The 16,557-nt window shown below is 43.0% G+C and overlaps 1 long non-coding RNA gene across 2 annotated transcripts in view; it reads right to left on the bottom strand.

The window, feature by feature from the left end:
- Nucleotides 1-16,557, bottom strand: part of LOC112442684 (uncharacterized) — a 42,927-nt gene that overhangs the window by 8,400 nt on the left and 17,970 nt on the right. For both annotated transcript variants that reach the window (XR_003030932.2, XR_003030933.2), the window contains one exon: nucleotides 7,423-7,616. This is a non-coding gene — a long non-coding RNA (uncharacterized lncRNA). The remainder of the gene's footprint in view (nucleotides 1-7,422; nucleotides 7,617-16,557) is intronic.

Raw genomic sequence — 16,557 nt, 5'->3', positions numbered from 1 at the left:
TTCTCCCATGGAAGGTGTAAGCTAATCACACAAAGGGAGTGAATAGCTGGGAGCAATAATCCACCAGCTCAATGGCTCATCACCTTGCCAAATGATCTCTCAATTAAATTAAGAAAACAAGACTAGCATAAAAATAATTATAGGATTATGCATGATACAGTTGTCCTCACTTTGCATGGTACCATGTTACATGGAGCTTGTACACATAGGAATCTTGTCCTTGCTTTGCAGGATTCAGTGGGAACTGAGATTTGACCATGTAGTACTGTATAATATGAGGACTGCCTGTACCTAATAATACTTAATAAATGCCCAATTCTAAAGTGGGGCCTCAGGGCAAGTTCTCTTCAGGGCATTTCAAAGGAAACCCAAACCATGCTTGCAAGGCTCTAAATCACCAGGGCAAAAGACCACCTTCAGATTTCATCTCCATTTTTACTACCCCAAGAGCTTCGCACATGCTTTTATCACTGCCTAGAGTCCTTCCTCCCCTAGTTTTCATAAAGCTTACTCCTTTTAAGCATTGAAACCTCAGCTTCAAGTTTATCTCTCCAGAGAGCCCTTTCCTGACATGTCAACCTAAATTAACCTTCCACCATCCTATCACTCTTGGGACCACTAACCTAACGTGTTTCCTACACAAGTTTTATAACTGTTTTATGTTCATGGGGTCAAAAAGAGTCACTCACAATTTAGTGATTAAACAATAACCACCACCACTGAGACTCTCTTATCAATAAATGTGTTTACATGCTAATGGTTTGCCTCTTTCATTGGAATGTAAATTCCAGACAGTAAAGAACTTATCTGACTTATCCTCATTCTATCCTGACTGCCTAGATCATTGGTTGGCACAACTTGGACATACAGTAATTCTTGTGGAATGAATGAAAAAATGTGGAGAGGGGCCAGATTTTCTAAGGACTTGAAACCATGGTTTGGAGTTTATGCCAATCAATTTGACAATTATAAACAATCATGCTACTGGTCTTTCTTAGCCCACTCACGTCATTTCCAGGCCAGGGAACACCAGCCCAATTACCAGTTCTCAACCTTGGCTACACTTTGGAATCAACTGGACCATGGGGGCAACTTTTTAAAAACCCTACTGCCTGAGCTCTAACCCGTAGGAATTCTGATTTAATGGGTCTAGGCTAAGGCTAAGATGTAAGAGCTTTAATGATCCCCAATATTCAGCCAAAATTAAAACCCACCAGTTTCAGTAGTACTGGAAGTATAGGAGGGATTCCAAAAATGCTTTCAGGCTCATTATGCCTGATTTGAGCAGTTGGGCTTCATTTTGACACTGCCTGACATGGAGAAGGTGCTCAATCAATATTTGTTAATTGGCTTTCTAGTAGATATTTAATGAATGAGTGGATGAATGAATAATTGAATGATTTAATTAAAGCCTATAGGAGATAAGCAGAGTTCAGCATGGATGAAAGTAGTTAGATGATGCTCCGTCACAGGCAGTGGGCAGGAACTGAGCCTGACGTCCACTTCTTTTTGTTATAAAGCATTCCAGAATCCAGGGACATCCAGGTTAGAATGGGCTATGGAAACCATCCAATACAGTCTCTCATAATATTATTCCAGTCACAGATCCTTTAGAATTAGATGAAGGTTTTGGATACTCTTCCTCCAAAAAAATTCATCCAACATCCATACTTATATATCTAATTTTAGTGGGTTCAACAAGCTCCTAGGCAAGGGTTACCAAAGCTAAAATCCTAATGTTCCTAAGCTCAAAATCCCCATTAGTAGAAAATGAAGACTCAAAGATGACAACTGGCCGGCCAGAGGCCCACCCCAAGACAGGGACAGCAGCTGGATGGAACCTAGTTCCCACAGCACTGAAGGTAGCTGCCAGTGTGAACTTTACAGATCCTCTGAGGACAAAGTTAAGAGGATGAATTTGTAACTAATTATTTTGTGTTTCCTCCTCCCTTCCCTTGACATCTCAAATCTCACACACCATAAAATTCCAATAGCTAATCTAACTCCACAGCTGTGCCACCTCATTAAAAAGTGAAAATTGAAATTCTAAAGCAACCAAGTCTTCCAAATCTACCATGTCTTCACGCCAATCTCTGAAAATAGAGCAGTGGGAAATGGCCTCAAACAGAGCCCAGAAACCCTGAAATGAGGACCAGCCTGTGACCAGTTCCTAGAGCAGCCGACTCAACCAGTCCACATTTGAGAACACACATGGCTGAGCTGATGAAGAATTCCATCATCCAGATGTCAGGACAAGTGACACCAAGAATAGTCCTGGTAGACAGCTGGTTAGCATCTGAACAAGAAACGAGCTTAGAAAGTAACAGAAACAACTGAGGTCAAATGGCTCATGGACTTTGCTGCTGCTGCTGCTGCTAAGTCACTTCAGTCGTGTCCGACTCTGTGCGACCCCATAGACAGCAGCCCACCAGGCTTCCCTGTGGACTTTAGGAGTAGGATAAAACCCAGTGTCTCCTTGGTCTGGCTGGAAGTGGGTCTTCAAAGCCTATGGCAGACCAGAAGTGCTTAATGATGGCTGCCTGAGCATGAGGAAGATTTACTGAGGCTTGCGTCAGTGAAGTCAGGCTCATTTCTATCTTGGCAAAGGACAGGAATGCAATATACTGTCAATATTTTGAAGCATCTGGGAGTAAATCATCTAATATCTGGTTCTTTCTCCTCCTCCCCTGTTCTGTTGCTCTTCTAGAGAGTCACACTTATTACCAGCACCTCCTCCAAGGCCATGGAAAAGAACAAGACCCAAATTAATCAGTAGGTTAGGTGTAAGAACTACGAAGGAAGAGCTGGTGAGTTTGTCCAAAAGAGCACTCGAGAATGTCACCTCAGCATGTCTTCTAGTTAAGATGTCTTCTTAACTAAGTACATCAGTAAGACTCAAAATAAAAAATAAAATGGTCAGACCTGTGACCCATCCTGCACAAGAAAGGATCCATAGAACATTTTAAAGGAACATGGCAGATATGTTGTTGATAACCTTCTCCTCCCAAATGCTCCTCACAACTACATCAAGCCATGAGTCAATCATCTAAGACTCCATTTTCTATATCCAAAACTTCAAAAAATTATTTTTTTTTATTTTAACCAACAGAGACCTACCGTATAGCCCAGGGAATTATTATCTTATAATATTTTATATTTTGGAAAAGAATCTGAAAAAAAGAAACGTGTGTGTGTGTGTGTGACTGTATGTTAGTCACTCACTCATGTCGGACTGTTTGCAACCCTTTGTCTGTAGTCCGCCAGGCTCCTCTGTCCATGGAATTCTCCTGGCAAGTACATGGGAGTGGGTAGGCATTCCTTTCTCCAGGGATCTTCCTAACTCAGGGACTGAACCTGGATCTCTGAGCAACTAGAGAAGAATTGATGTTTTTGAACTGTGGTGTTGGAGAAGACTCTTGAGAATCCCTTGGACTGCAAGGAGATCCAACCAGTCCATTCTAAAGGAGATCAGTCCTGGGTGTTCATTGGAGGGACTGATGTTGAAGCTGAAACTCCAATACTTGGCCACCTGATGTGAAGAGCTGACTCATTTGAAAAGACCTTGATGCTGGGAAAGATTGAGGATGGGAGGAGGAGGGGACGACAGAGGATGAAATGGTTGGATGGCATCACCGACTCAATGGACTTGGGTTTGGATGGACTCCGGGAGTTGGTGATGGATAGGGAGGCCTGGCGTGCTGCAGTTCACGGGGTCACAAAGAGTCGGACACGACTGATCGACTGAACTGAACTGAACTGAACTGAAGGTGTGTATATATGTGTAGGACTGTGAAGAAGGCTGAGCGCTGAAGAATTGATGCTTTTGAACTGTGGTGTTGGAGAAGACTCTTGAGAGTCCCTTGGACTGCAAGGAGATCCAACCAGTCCATTCTGAAGGAGATCAGCCCTGGGATTTCTTTGGAAGGAATGATGCTAAAGCTGAAACTCCAGTACTTTGGCCACCTCATGTGAAGAGTTGACTCATTGGAAAAGACTCTGATGCTGGGAGGGATTGGGGGCAGGAGGAGAAGGGGACGACAGAGGATGAGATGGCTGGATGGCATCACTGACTCGATGGACGTGAGTCTGAGTGAACTCCGGGAGTTGGTGATGGACAGGGAGGCCTGGCGTGTTGCAATTCATGGGGTTGCAAAGAGTCGGACACAACTGAGCGACTGATCTGATCTGATCTGATCTGATATATATGCTGCTGCTGCTAAGTTGCTTCAGTTGTGTCCGACTCTGTGCGACCCCGTAGACGGCAGCCCACCAGGCTCCACCGTCCTTGGGATCCTCCAGGCAAGAACCCTGGAGTGGGTTGCCATTTCGTTCTCCAGTGCATAAAGGTGAAAAGTGAAAGTGAAGTCGCTCAGTCGTGTCCGACTCCTAAGCCTGGCAAATCCCATGGACAGAGGAGCCTGGTAGGAAATGGCAGCCCACTCCAGGGTTCTTGCCTGGAGAATCCCAGGGACGGCGGAGCCTGGTGGGCTGCCGTCTATGGGGTCACACAGAGTCGGACACGAGTGAAGCGACTTAGCAGCATATATATCTAACACTTTGCTGTACACTTAAAACTAACACATCATACATTATGCTTTAATTGAAAAGTTTTTGTTTCCAATAAATTATTTTCAACATGTGTACCTTTTAAATAATTAGTTCCACAAATTTGTTTCCCTGTCTCTCATTCCTTAATGACATGAAACTTGGGATTGAATTAAATAATAGTACGCGGTCATTAATACACTAGTGAACCCAATATAACATTAGGTGACTTGCAGCCACTCCACAGGGTAGACTGTAGGTCTCAGCCCACAGCTAAGTACACCTTTCATTGAAAATAGCTGAGCTCCTAAATATGACATGTAGACAAAGTGTGTAATACTTCACGAGTTTTAAATATGAAAACTGTTTTGTCAACCTGTCGAGGTATGTAGATCAAGCATGTCCATTCACTGTATTAAGAGGTCAAAGGTTCAGGCAGGAAGACAGTAAGGAAGGATGCTTGGTTAAGTGGAAAACCAGTAAATGTAAATAAAAATTTTTATTGAATTGTAATGTACTATGTTGTGTTAGTTTCAAGGTTCTCAGCATCAGAACCTTATCCTGTAACTTGGCACATGTATCTACGTTATTAGGAGATGTTAAATAGAAACAGGGTTAGGACCTAGAGGGGTTGGATAGGGAGGAGGATAGGAGGGAGGTTTAAGAGGGAGGGGACATATGTATACCTATGGCTGATTCATGTTGTGGTTTGAGAGAAAACAACACAATTCTGTAAAGCAATTATCCTTCAATTAAAAAAAAAAAATAGTAAGCCTCCACTGGCTGAGGCCCAAGATCCTGATGTTTCTAAGGTTTCATTTATCACCTACCATGGCCAGAGGCAACTTCTCTCTAAAGGTCTGAGGCAACCAGGAGAAATCCCTGCTTTGTAAACACTTGCTAAGGCTTTGGGACCAAAGTTCAGAGTCACCTTTACCTGGTAAGCTGCCTATGCAAATAGGGTATGAGAAGGGGTTGGTTCACCTGAACTACAGGCTACTCCATGGCTGCTTACCCCTAGACCCTACCCCAGTTCGTTTTCAACTTTCCAATGGTAGGTTCACTTTCAGCTTTCCAACAACTTCAGAATGCACCCCAGGAAGAGAATTCCAAAAATGCATTTGCTTAAGGAAGTCAATCTTAAAAGTTTTCATCATAAGAAAAAACGATAGCTATGTGTGCAGATGGATGAGAACTAGATGGACTGTGGCGATCATTTCACAGTATGTAGAAATACCAAATCATCATGCTGTATACATGAAACTAATACAATTTTACATGTCAATTATATCTCAATTTCTAAAAATAAAGTTTTGTCCCTCATCATTTTATATAGCTTTCCATTTTTCTCCTCCTCCTCCTAAAAGTTCTTCCCCAAGAGAAATACCTTCATACACATCCCTGAACTTGGAATTTGTTCTTAACCCATATCATAGCCCCTCTCCATGATGGCGCTCTTGGAAATGGGTCATCACTGATAGTGACATTCCATATAAAAGCTTGTAGCAGTGACTTGAAATAATAAAATTTGGCCCCACCGCCCCCAAACATGAGTCATAACTTCACTTTTTGTTTATTTTTAAATTGGCGTATAATTGCTTTACTATGTTGTTGTGTTAATTTCTGCTGCACATGAATCAGTTATAGATATTCATATATCCCCTCCCTCTTAGACCTCCTTCCCATCCCTCCATCCCACCTCTCTAGGTCATCACAGAGCCGTGAGCTGAGCTCCCTGTGCTATACAGCAGCTTCCCACTAGCTCTCTATTTAACACATGGTTGTGTATAACTTCACTTTTAAACCAACATTCATACATAAAACAATTGGAGTAGTGTAGAGCTTCCTGAGAACTATTGTTTTCCAAGTATAGGCAGTCACAATACTTCTGAAAGGCACAGAAAAAAAAAAAAAAACAGATCAGCAAACTAGCCATAATCATAGGTTTTTCAAATCCCTGCAAATTGCTATCTAGCCTTCAGGCTGAAAAATATTCTGCAGAAAAGCAGCCATCCTTATAATCTTTGCATAAAGAGTCCAGTTCACCCACAAAAGATAGCAGGTGGGCATTTTCACCCTAATTTTCTCATTCATGGGAGACAGTTTCAAAACCCTCTTTTACCCGAGTGTTCCCTCCTGATATTTATCTGATGTGAATGTCAGGAATAGACTAATTAATGTAGGGAACCTCAAGGAGATCTCAAGGGACAACAGTATCTGAAATATCTGAGGCGCCTACTGGCTGCCCTGCCTGGTGAGGATGCTGAGCGTCCTGTTAGTGTCCTGTTAGTGACAAGCATCATTAGACATTCCCTACTTTGGCATCATTTACGTTCAGGCAGAAGAGCAGAACTTTCAGAAGGACAGACACTGATTCCCTGTAGTTTAAAGGAGTGAGACATTATGCAGCTCTCTCATTTGAATTATGACTCAGAGATAAGCATTTCCTCTCTGCGATAAGAGTGGAGGTCCATAGTAGTCATAGAACTATTTTCCCGAAAAAGCTCTCATTTGCATGCTCAGCAGCTGCTAGGAGAGATGTGAGCAGCTGGCTGGGGTCTAAAATGAGCTGGACTCACAAGCTTCAAGGGAAGACTTGGAGGCATGGCCACTGGGAAGCTAGTCACTGATTAGACACCAACATTAGTCACACTGTTAATCTCCACTGGTTCCAGGATCCTGCTGAGACCCAAATGAAGCTGAGCTGAGGACATAGCTAAGCATGCAATCTGAGAGGGAGAGTAACAAATGTCAGCCATTTAGGGGGACAATTTTTTCCTACTTGAAAAACAGAGCAGCCAGTGGGAAGGGAATTATTTTGTAATGAGAACAGCTATGTGCAGGCTTCAGATTTGGAAACAGGAGCAGCTCCCTCACCTGCACATCCAGCCAGGACATCAGACATCAGAGTGAGTTCTGTGTACTCTGCTACAGAGGGTCCTGAGGGAATGAGTGACCTGAGACACCAGCATCACAGACGAATTGCTACAGTGAGGCCAACTGATCCCATGTTTCATTTCCTTCCTTTTCTTCCAGTCTGCCCTCCAGGGGGAAAAGGGCACGATGGACTCCTGGCAAAATAAAAAGGGCACGTGTGGATGTTCAAGGAACAAGGAGCCTGACAAAATATTGGCTAGGAGGGTACTGGTCAGAGATGGGACCACATGAAATAAACATGAACTGGGCAGGGAGTCAGGGGACCCAGAGAGTGGCTAAGAACCTAGTCCATGGACTGTGTGAATAGCCACAAAGTGGGTAAGCTGATGTCAGTCCTGATGCACCAAGGCCATGAACAAGCAGGAACTTAAGAGCAAAATACAGGGTTTGAACTGGAAAGAACAAAATCTGAAAAGAAAACAATGTGACCAGAAGCAGAGAGAGACATAGGCAATTAGACAGGGCAGGCAGGGCCAAAGGCCTTGTAATTCTTGAGTACATCAGAGTGCTCTTTGCATGTTGTTGTTTAGTCACTAAGTTGTGTCCAACTCTTGTGCAACCCCATGGACTGTAGCCACCAGTCTCCTTTGTCTGTGGGATTTCCTAGGCAAGAATAGTGCCCAGATATTTGGTCAAACATTATTTTGATGTCTCTTTCAAAGTAGGGTGATTTTGTCTGAGATGAACATTTAAATCAGTAGACTAAGTAAAGCAGATTGTTCTCCCTAATGTGGGTAGACCTCAGCCAATCAGTTGAAGGCCTGAATAGAAGAAAAATCTTACCCTGAATAAGAGGGCATGCCTCCAGTCTAACTGCTTTCAAAGTGAGACATCAGCTTTTTCCTGCCTCCAGATTTGAACTGAAACATTGGTTCTTCCTGGGTTTGAGCCTGCTGGGCTTCAGAATGAAACTACACCATCAGCTCTCCTGGGTCTCTACCTGGGTCTCAATCTAAAGACCTTGGGACTTGACAGCCTCCATAATTATGTAAGCCAATTCCTTATAATATGACATGTATACAGCCAATAGGATGTACTGTGTGTATGTGTGTGTGTATGTGTATATGTGTGTGTATGTGTATATGTATCTGTATCTGTATGGAGGACTTCCCCAGTGGCTCAGTGGTTAAGAATCCCCTGGCAATGAATAAAATGAAGGACACTCAGGTTCAATCTCTGGGTCAGGAAGATCCCCTGGAGGAAATGGCAACCCACTTTGTTATTCTTGCCAGGAAAATCCCATGGACAGAAAAGCCTGGTGGGTTATAGTACATAGGGTCGCAAAGAGTCAGACATGACTGAGCGACTGAGCAGCAGCAGCAGTTCTATAGATACGTATATATAGTACATTCTATTGGTTCTCTTTCTCTGAAGAACCCTGGCGAATACAATAATATTACTACCATTTATAAATAAATCAACTGAGATCTAGAGAGATCAAATGACCATTACAAGGTCACAGGAGAGTTAATGGCAAAGAAGACTTGAACTCCACAGTCTTCTAACTTGAAGCCATGTCAACTTGTTCTTTCCTATAGCCTGGATAAGATCATGGTTAGATATAGAATCCATTGGTTTAATTTTTAATTGACAGAGCTTCTTTTCAGAACAGTTTTAGATTTACAGAAGAATTGATCAGATAGTACTGAAAGTTCCCATCTACCTCCCACATCCAGTTTCCCCATATTATTAGCATCTTACATTAGGATGTTACACGTGCCACAACTAATGCGCTAAGAATAATACATTGTTATTATTACCTAAAGTCCATACTTTGCTCAAATTCTTTAGCTTTACCTACTGTCCTTTATCTACGCCTGGATCCCATCTAGGACACCACATTACATTTAGTCGTCATATCTCCTGAGGCTCCTTTACACTGACAGTTTCTCAGACTTTCCTTGTTTTAGATGACTTGGACAATTTTACTAGAGCTGGTCAGGGATTTTGTGGAATGCCCCTTTATAAGAACCAGTCTGGTGCTTTCTCATGATTAGACTGAGGTAATGGGTTTGGGGGAGAAAGATCACAGACATAAAATGCCATTTTCAGCACACTGTATCAAGTGTGCACACTATCAACATGATTTATACAGTTGATGTTGACCATGATCATCTGGCTGAGGTAGTATTTATCAGTAAAGTTATTCCTTTTCCCTCCCATCTTTCCATACTGTATTCTTTGGAAGGAAATTACTATGCACATTTAAGGTATGGGGAGTTATGCTCCTGTAGGGTGGAATATCTACATAATTTATTTGGAATTCTTGTGCACAGGAAAATGGCTTCTTCTCCCATTTATTAATGCATTGTGATCTGGAGGCTCCTGGATAAGGCTGCCCTGGTGGCTCAGATGGTAAAGGGTCTGCTGCAGTGCTGGAGACTCCAGCCCTGGGTTGGGAAGATCCCCTGGAAAAGGGAACTTTGGGTTATGACCCAATGTTACTTTAATTTGTCACTCAGATTGTTCCAGCTTTAGCCACTGGGGGTTCTTTCAGTTCACTCCTGTGTCCCTTTGACATACTGGACAAATGATGCCCCACCAATGAGTCATCATTTTGTTTTGTTTTTGTTTATTGACTTCCTTATTTTCTGGCTCTACAAGATGCTTCTGGTTCATTTGCATATCTCCTGCCCCAATCCTAGAATCAGCCATGTCTTCAAGGAGCCCTGGTTACTCTTAGAGAAAGATATTAGAAACCAAAATCTGGACTCTAGTTGTGCTCATTGATTACTGGCCTTCTCAGTGGGCAGAACAAATATATGTGTGTATGTGACTTTGTATAAACATTTCTATATGTAACTACCTATGGCTCCTTTAAGTTAACATTAATTCTAACTGATGTATCTATCTCTAGTCCACATGAATCTTTCTTCTTTTACGATTTTTGTTGAGATATAACTGACAGATAACATTGTCTTAGTTTCAGGTATACTACATTCAGTTCAGTCGCTCAGTCATCCAATTCTTTGCAACCCCATGAACCATGGCACTCCAGGCCTCCCTATCCATCATCAACTAATAGAGTTGACACAAACTCATGTCCATTGAGTCAGTGATGCCATCCAGCCATCTCATCCTCTGTTATCCCCTTCTCCTCCTGCCCTCAATCGTTCCCAGCATCAGGGTCTTTTCCAGTGAGTCAGATCTTCACATCAGGTGGCCAAAGTATTGGAGTTTCAGCTTCAACATCAGTCCTTCCAGTGAACACCCAGGACTGATCGCCTTTATGATGGACTGGTTGGATCTCCTTGCAGTCCAAGGGACTCTCAAGAGTCTTTTCCAACACCACAGTTCAAAAGCATCAATTCTTCAGTGCTTAGCTTTCTTTATAGTCCAACTCTCACATCCATACATGACTACTGGAAAAACCATAGCTTTGACTAGATGGACTTTTGTGGACAAAATAATGTCTCTGCTTTTTAATATGCTGTCTAGGTTGGTCATAACTTTCCTTCCAAGGAGTAAGCATCTTTTAATTTCATGGCTGCAATCACCATCTGCAGTGATTTTGGAGCCCCCCAAAAAATAAAGTCAGCCACTGTTTCCACTGTTTCCCCATATATTTGCCATGAAGTGATGGGACCGGATGCCATGATCTTCGTTTTCTGAATGTTAAGCTTTAAGCCAACTTTTTCACTCTCCTATCTCACTTTCATCAAGAGGCTCTTTAGTTCTTCCTCACTTTCTGCCATAAAGGTGGTGTCATCTGCATATCTGAGGTTATTGATATTTCTCCCAGCAATCTTGATTCCAGCTTGTGCTTCACCCAGCCCAGAGTTTCTCGTGATGTACTCTTCATATAAGTTAAATAAGCAAGGTGACCATATACAGCCTTGACAGACTCCTTTTCCTATACTACATAATGATTTGTTATTTGTTTATATTGTGGAATGATCATCACAATAAATTTAGTTAACATACATGACCACAACTAGTTACAATTATTTTCTTGTGATGAGAATTTTTGAGATATACTCTATTAACAACTTTCAAATACAAAATACAGTAGTGTTAACTACAATTATCACACCATATATTATATCCCCAGAATTTATTTAGTTTATAACTAGAAGTTTGTACCTTTGGACCACCCCACATGGATTCTAACATCCCCTACTCTTGCTTATCTGTAAATTCCCACTTCTACAATGAGAAAACTTGATCCCACCATCCACCATCCATTTGCTTAATTGGTCCACTCCACTATACATATATAGCAGTATCAGAATTGTTAACCTGTACCCTGTGGAAAACCGGCTTTATTAACTAAAATATATCTCTTATGGGCAGTTCCTTTTGCCTTTAGTTTTACAGACTCCATTAATTTCCAAAGTGACTTAGTTCAACACCTTCCCCCTGAAACTCCTTCAGTGGGCTGTTTCATACATTTGTGATACAATTAGATTCTTTTATTATAGGATACATTCTTTCCTGAAATCCTCTAACATTCTGAACTGGTTTTAAATTTGTGTGCATAAAGATTCACTCATTGTTCCATAAATTTCTTTGGGTTTTGACAAATGCACAATGTCATATCCAATATTACAATATCATACAGAGTACTTAAACACCTAAAATAGACAGTCTTTGCCTTCCTGGATTGCCTTGTCTTCTGCTCCAGACTGAGGAGCCAGCAGTAGGGAGCACAGACTTGATAAGAAGTTTACTATTCTCCCTGTAATTTTCCTTACTCACTGCTGCTGCTGCTGCTGCTAAGTCACTTCAGTCATGTCCGACTCTGTGCAACCCCATAGACGGCAGCCCACCAGGCTCCCCCATCCCTGGGATTCTCCAGGCAAGAACACTGGAGTGGGTTGCCATTTCCTTCTCCAATGTGTGAAAGTGAAAAGTGAAAGTGAAGTCGCTCAGTTGTGTCCGACTCTTAGCAACCCCATGGACTGCAGCCCACCAGGCTCCTCCATCCATGGGATTTTCCAGGCAAGAGTGCTGGAGTGGGGTGCCATTGCCTTCTCCACTAGCAGAGCTATTTGGCCACTCTTGGGTTGGCCTGGGCTTGGGAGAAAAGGAGGGAACACAGTCGTCTCTGGCCAGCACACTTGTGGAAGGCCATGAGCCTTCTGGATGTGTGCCATTGCAAAAGTGCCAAATCTTCCATGAGGCACTGGGAGAACCTGTTCCATGCTGGAGGCTGAGGTCCTCCTACCTGCAGCTCCCCTGCCACAAACGACATCTCTCCTAGCTATTCACTTCTGATGCTCCCTCAGCTCCTGGCTCTCTAGAGTTCTTCTTCCTATTGGGAATTATCTTCCCTTCCAGAGGGTCCCCTTGTATAGGATAAGAAAACAGATGCCAGGGCTTCCCTGGTGACTCATTGGTAAAGAATCTGCCTGCCAAACGGGAGATGCAAGTTCAGTCCCTAATCTGGGAGGAATCCCACATGCCACGGGGCAACTAAGCCTGGGAGCTGCAACTACTGAGCCCACATGCTGAAACTACTGAAGCCCGAGTACCCTAGAGCCTGTGCTGTGCAACAAGAGAAGCCACCCCGGTGAAAATGAGAAGCCCAGACACCGCAACTAGAGAAAAGCATGCGCAGTAATGAAGACACAGAACAACCAATCAATAAATAAAGAAGACAGATGCCTGATTCTTTTTCAAAGAATTCACATTAGACCCACAGGAAGTACATACCTACAGAGTGTGCTGCACCCCCTAGACTGCAGGGCGTTTCCAAGACCAGCTTGACTTTTACACCACATGATACAACTCTAAGTTTTACTGGGTAGGAGTTAGATGCCTCATACATTATATAAGTTAGATGGCCTCACATCCCCTACTTCCAAGAGATTAATAAAAAGCTCTCTAATTATTTTTCTTAAAGTTGGATCTAGGTTGAAGGAAATCTCCACACCCACCCAGCCTGCCCTCCTTCCCTCCCCAGTCAAGATGCAGACAACACACAAGACATATGGCCTGCTCCCTCCTTGTGAAGTCCCAGCTCCCCTTGCAGAGCTTGGAGGTGGGTGATGAACTAGTGGCTGATCCTCATTTCATCATCTCAGTGATGTGGATACCTCTCATCCCCAAATTGCCACTCTCCAAACCTCAGAAGTTGGCCAAAAAAAAAAAAAGGAGAGGAGAAACCAGAAAAATACACCATCAAGGAGGGGTGGTTTTCCCCTAAGGAAGTGAATATTCCTACCCTCAAGCTTCCTAGAAAGAAGTCAGCCTTAAGGCAGGAAATGAAGAGTCCTGGATGGGACTTCAATTCAGGGAAGGAGATGTCTTTTCTGTTTCTGGTTTTCAGGGCTACTGAGACCAGAACTACCTACTAGTGTAGGTGGCAGGCCAGCATCCAGGTGGAGAAGGGCTCTGCTCCTTTGTGGGAAAAGAAGTTCACATTCAGGGACCCTTCAGGTGGTGCTCGTCTGGTAAGAGCTACTATTTCCTGCTGAGGTACGTGACCCACCTCAGTTCAGTTCAGTTCAGTCGCTCAGTTGTATCCGATTGTTTTTGACCCCATGAATTGCAGCATGCCAGGCCTCCCTGTCCATCACCAACTCCCAGAGTTCACCCAGACTCACGTCCATCAAGTCAGTGACGCTATCCAGCCATCTCATCCTCTGTCGTCCCCTTCTCCTCTTGCCCTCAATCCCTCCCAGCATCAGAGTCTTTTTCCAAAGAGTCAACTCTTCGCATGAGGTGGCCAAAGTATTGGAGTTTCAGCTTTAGCATCATTCCTTCCAAAGAAACCCCAGGGCTGATCTCCTTCAGAATGGACTGGTTGGATCTCCTTGCAGTCCAAGGGACTCTCAAGAGTCTTCTCCAACACCACAGTTCAAAAGCATCAATTCTTTGGTGCTCAGCTTTCTTCACAGTCCAACTATCACATCCATACATGACCACTGGAAAAACCACAGCCTTGACTAGACAGATCTTTGTTGGCAAAGTAATGTTTCTGCTTTTCAATATGCTATCTAGTAAGGTCATAATGCTTCCAAGGAGTAAGCGTCTTTTAATTTCATGGCTGCAGTCACCATCTGCAGTGATTTTGGAGCCCCCAAAAATAAAAGTCTGACACTGTTTCCACTGTTTGCCCATGTATTTCCCATGAAGTGATGGGACCAGATGCCATGATCTTCATTTTCTGGATGTTGAGTTTTAAGCCAACTTTTTCACTCTCCTCCACCTAGTATAACTGAATCTCCAGCTTGTGATCAAAAGGAGCCTGGCGTTGGCTGTGCAGTGGGAAATCCAGAGAAAGATCTCTTCCACACTTGGAAAGCCATGGTAACACGGAGGTAATGACTTCTCTCTGCCCACTGCCCCCATCTGAGGCAGGACTGGTGGTGGCAGCAGAGAGCACCAGCAAGGGTCACCAGCAGAGACATGGCCAGATAGCAGAATGAGGAGGCCGGAGTGGAAGACACAAGCTGGCAGTGATCTAGTAACAAGGTCCCCTGAGACAACACCAGGAAGGGTTTCTAATAATAGGCTGGGAAGAGGCAAGCTGGAGGTCAGTCTCCATCTGAGTATAATGAGTACAAACCTAACCTTGTTTAGAAGCAAGCACTGGGAGTCCCAGACCTACCAGTTATAGCAAAAATATCATCAAGAACTTTAGGCCAGAGACTAAAGCTATGTGGACTCTTACTCAGCTTGCAAAAGTGAAATTTCTGTTGCCTTCTGTCTGTCTTTTCTATGAGGATCAGCAGTAAACTCTTTAAGCACAAAGTGTTTCTTAGTTTTTTGGGGGGGCAGTAAAATAAGCTAGAGGGAAAATCAAGGAGACAGAGCTCTCTGTCAATCATTTTATCAGGGAAAAGGACTCAAAAATGTAGGTAAAGAAGGGGCTTCATCACAAAAGAGTGGAAAGTGGCTGTCCTCAAGACAAAAAAGAGAACGTGAAGAAGACGCTGGGCCTGAGAAGGCCCCTATTTCCTTCAAGAGGAAGTTTTTTTAAAAAAAATATCCTCACTGCGGAGAAAAGGGACCCCTCTTACACAGTTGGTAGGAATGTAAATTGGTACAACCATTATGGAGAAGTGTATGAAGATTCCTTAGAAAACTAAAAATAGAGCCACCATATGATCCACCAATCCAACTCATGGGCATATATCCAGAGAAAAACAAAATTTGAAAATACATGTACCCCAGTGTTCATTGCAGCACTATTTACAATAGCCAAGACATAGAAACAACATAAATGTCTATCAAAAGATGAATGGAAAATGTGGTGCACATATACAATGGAATATTGCTCAGCCATAAAGAGAATGAGATAAGGCCATTTGCAGCAACATGAATGGATCTAGAGATTGTCATACTAAGTGAAGGGAGCTAGACAGAGAAAGACAAATATTACATGATATCACTCATATGTGGAATCTAAAATATGACACAAATGAACTTATTTTCAAAACAGAAATAGACCACAGACATAGAAAACAAGCTTATAGTTACCAAAGGGGGGAGGGTTGGGAGGGATAAACTAGGAGTTTGGGTCTAACATATACATACTACTATATATAGAATGGATGAACAACAAGGACCTATCCTATAGCACAGGGAGCTACACTCCATAGTTTGTAACAACCTATCAGGGAAAAGAATCTAACATATATATATAACTGAATCACTGTGCTGTACACCTGAAACTAACACAACATTATAAATCAACTATGCTGATGCTGCTAAGTCACTTCAGTCGTGTCTGACTCCCTGCGACCCCATAGATGGCAGCCCACCAGGCTCCCCCATCCCTGGGATTCTCCAGGCAAGAACACTGGAGTGGGTTGCCATTTCCTTCTCCAATGCATGAAAGTGAAAAGTGAAAGTGAAGTCGCTCAGTTGGGTCCGACCCTTCTCGACCCCATGGACTGCAGCCTCCCAGGCTCCTCCGTCCATTGGATTCTCCAGGCAAGAGTACTAAGAACACCATCACTCCCCCACCAAACAAAAAAAAATCTGGGTTTTACAATCTGGCACTTCAAACTTAGCCACCTACTTCTGAGGCCTATTAACTACGTGTCTTTGGGCAATTTGTCTTTAATCCTCAGCTTTAAAATGCAGCTAACACTATCTATCTACCATCAGAGTATTACAGATATT

Source organism: Bos taurus, chromosome 2 (genome assembly GCF_002263795.3).
Source record: "Bos taurus isolate L1 Dominette 01449 registration number 42190680 breed Hereford chromosome 2, ARS-UCD2.0, whole genome shotgun sequence".
In the NCBI taxonomy this organism is placed as follows: domain Eukaryota; kingdom Metazoa; phylum Chordata; class Mammalia; order Artiodactyla; family Bovidae; genus Bos; species Bos taurus.
Note: the sequence above shows the minus strand (reverse complement) of the source record. Positions and strands in the feature narration are given on the sequence as shown.